Here is a 4,027-nt window from a genome sequence, read left to right as displayed (position 1 = left end):
AGTTTAAAATTTCCAAACTATTTATTCCAAAGCGTTGGTATCCAATACGCCATTTTATGTATAAGCCGACGTCAAATCATAACTTCTATATGAAGGCCTATATATAGTGGAATTCAGCAACGATTTTTATTGAATATTCTAACCTTTTAACTCCTACCAAAGCGGTTCTTTTTGATTTTTACTGTGACGCCTAGTAAAAGGGTCGTTGCTGAATTCTACTATTGTTAAAATATGGCTGATGTCGGTTTACAAATAAAATGGCAGTTTGCCAATTATCGAAGATAATTTGAATGCTCTACGAAGATGAAAAATAAACGCCTAGATGGCACGTAGCAAGTTTAAAGTGCTCATTTTTGTACAATTAAAAATTGTTTTAAACGCATATTTACGAGCGTCTTTACTTTGTATACAAGATCCAAATAAAATCAAATAGGTACTTTTTTTTGTTTAATGTGCAAGCATGTATACATACATACGTACATACTTGTTGGATGAGCTTGCAAATTATGATAACCAAATTAACTTCGTTCTTGTATATGAATTTATGGGGTTGAGCTAAGTTAAATAATAAAATAAAAATTTTAAATGTTTACATGTATGGGTTTAATTTGCATTGTAGGTAAATTTTTATGCATCAAGATAAAATTGATTTATAATATATGTATTTTCAAAATATGAGTAATTTATTTCCTACTCACCAAGAGTGACACAAAAAACTAGTTCTCTTTTACCATTTAGTGCATTAAGTAAACGAGTTAACTGTTAAATGACCCCAATAAGCAACACACCTTAGGAAATTTCTAAACAGAATTGGCGACAGGTTTGGTGTTTTTATGATAACGAGTCTTTGCTGTATTAATTTAAGTTATTTGCACTTAAATATTTCAAATGCACTCAAAAACATAAAATTAAATCGAAATACAATTTGATGCTCATATTTTTATGAAATCTGAGCACATACCTATTTTATTATTGAAACTTATTTTATAAATTCATAAACTGAGTTATAGCTGGCCAAAGTCAAAACTTTTTCGAATTTTTGTGATTTGAAAAAAATAGATTTGTTTTTCAAACCCAGTGTTTCCGGAAATAAATGTTCACAATGTTTTCCAAGTAATTTTTTTTTGGTTATTTTTCTATAAAAATATTGTCTTAGCTTTAACCAAAACCATATAAATCAGAGTTTCTAGTTTTATACAAAATTTAGGAAAACTCTACACATTTAAATTTCGTAGATGTTTTCATTTTGTACGTAGAACAAAATAAAGGGGTGCCCCATGATGCTCATATTTTAAGGGCGACCCTAATGCACAGGGTAAGTCAATTGAAAGCAACTTTGTTGAATTGTCTTAAAAACTGCGTCAGCGGTTTTGAGTTTGGCCATCCTTGGCCTGAATTATCCCTCTATAGTCGGTTTTGAAAATAGCGAATATAGATTTAAAAAATAAGCAGTTTTTTATGAATAAAAATAGTTTCTTAAAGATTTTTGTTTTGGAAAATTTCCTCAAATGACAAAACGGTTTAAGCTTAAAAAATTTGCATAAAAATATTTAAAAAAAATTTAAATAAAATATTTAACGGAATCGTAATGTTGAGATTTTTGATGCTGTTTTTTAACTTTAAAAACTCTTCTGATTTAGGCTTAAGAGGTGTCGGTGGAACGGTATTTTCTCACCCTTTTTATTTCTTTGCTAATAGGATGAAAGAGAAAGATAGGATGAACGAAAGTCATTCAAAGTTGAATTAAGATGTGTTGGTATTTGAAAAAATAAATAAATAAATTGGGACACAAATTACTTTTTTTGCACATAAATAAGAATAGTGGGAAAATACCTTTCTACCGAGATCCCATAAGTCTCAAATAGAATAGGTTTGGCCCAGTTATTTAAGTTTTTCGTAAAGCAATCTTTGAAAAAAGTCAAAAACAGCATCAACAAGCTCATTATTATGATTCCGTTGAAAATATTTTTAAATATTTTTATGCAGATTTTTTAATCCTAATCTGTTTTGTTATCTGATGGGATTTTTTCCAAAAAGTTATTTAAGAAACTATTTCTGTTCATAGAAAACTCCATTTTTGGAGGTATTTTCAAACCGGTCCAGCACACGTAAATCTTAATATTTTTCCGAATTTTTTTTTTTTGGTGATGCAGCCTAATATATATGGCTCTAACAATTTGGATGAAATTTTGTACACAGATAATGTTTTGGATTCTAAGGTTATCTGAATAGTCATTCGGCCCTATCAGGAACTCCATGTGAACAATTTTTCCCAAAACTTATAAAGTAAAACAAAAACAATGTTTCCCTATTTGTTTTTGTTTTGCTTGTAAAATCGTGTTAACAATTTATTCACATGGAATTAGTGATAGAAGACTCCTACAAGGTTGCCACCTATTCGAACTTAGTTACAAATTAATTAAAGCATCATAATATGGGCATCAAATGGAAGGTATATTTTTTGTTTAAAAAAAAAGAAGGTAAAATACTACTATTCATAGGTACCAAGAGAAGGTTCCTAAACAATGCTTTACCTGTATACAAAATGGTATCCCTTATTATAGTAGTGTGTGGTTGCCACTTATTATTGATTCTACACGACTTATCTAAAATATCACAATATGGATATCAAATTAAAGGTATTGTTGAGGACTTTGGGCAGAAAATATTTTCGATCCGGGTTGCCAAGCTTCCATGTAATACCAATTTTTATTTTATTAATCTCAATCAGATTTTTTTTTTTAGGTATACACAGTACATATACGCTCAAGATATGTACTTCGGCATATTATGTTGCCAACTAAATTTTGGAGTAAGAAAATTACTTAATAGATATCGAAATCCAAATTTTTTTTGTTTATTTCAAAATTATTTTTTAAAGCTATCCAAATGACCAGTATTTGGTATCCAAACCTTGAAAACTTTAAAAAGTATATGCGCTCCGGGCAAAGCTCGGTCAACCGGGTATTTATTTATTATGAACACATAAACAGTAGGTGTACATAACTTTTGATCATGTTAACCGATTGATGTCGGTTATATTTTGTTTAACTATTTGTTTATTTATTGGAATGTGTTTAAGTTTAAGATAGTATGTATGTATGTATAATGTTTTGGCAATACCTTTCACAAATTATGACATTTGCTTAGATTTGTCAATATTAGTAGAAATCAGTAAAAATACTTAATAATAAATATTATTTTTTTTTGTGTGTTACAAATTCAAAATATTTTACAGTAACATGAATTACAGATTGTAGGTACATATGTATGTACATTTTATTATAGTACAAACAAACAAAAAATAGATACACATATAAACCGCCTGTTCAAGAGAGGCGTGCAGTAACTACTTCGCAAAACATTTAGTATGCCATTCAAGCGCCCTTTATGTACTTTATGTGCCGTTAAGAGCCACTTTCCGCCAATTACTGACAGTATTGTCTTAAATCCAGACATTACCGAGTATTGTATTTCTTTTATATTTGGATACATTTTAAGTGTTGGCTTCATTTCATCCAACACATTTCGATCAGATTGTCGTTTTGGCTCTACTATGGCCAATACCATTTCCACAATTATCCTCGCTTCAATGGTTTGAGTCAAACTATCTTATCATATGGAACATCCTCTTCGATAATTTCTTTTCATATAACATTCGACTTTTTCTTTCTATTCTTCTGGCAGCTGGGGTTTGCGGACTGGATCAAACTTTTTTCTTATTTGATTCGGCTCATCCATTTTGGTGTCTATTTACTCATTAATTTTTGTCGATTTCCTGCCAAAATGACCGATTTTCTGCTTATTGGTGTTTGCAAAATTTTATATGTTGCTTGGTCTACTTTGTCGCCGTAATGGTATGGCATTACTGTTTTCTGGTAATTTGACGACCTTTATGAGCAAACAGCACCGCACGTTTCACTTGCACAGATCGGTAATTATACATACCTTCATTAGTCTTAAGCATTTCACCTTAGATAAATATGGTTAAAAGGAATTTATATTCTAGTACATTTTACTTTCTAAT

Source organism: Rhagoletis pomonella, unplaced genomic scaffold (assembly GCF_013731165.1).
Source record: "Rhagoletis pomonella isolate Grant_MI unplaced genomic scaffold, Rhpom_1.0 Rhpom_scaffold_00002, whole genome shotgun sequence".
NCBI classification, from domain to species: domain Eukaryota; kingdom Metazoa; phylum Arthropoda; class Insecta; order Diptera; family Tephritidae; genus Rhagoletis; species Rhagoletis pomonella.
This window is presented reverse-complemented; position numbering follows the sequence as displayed.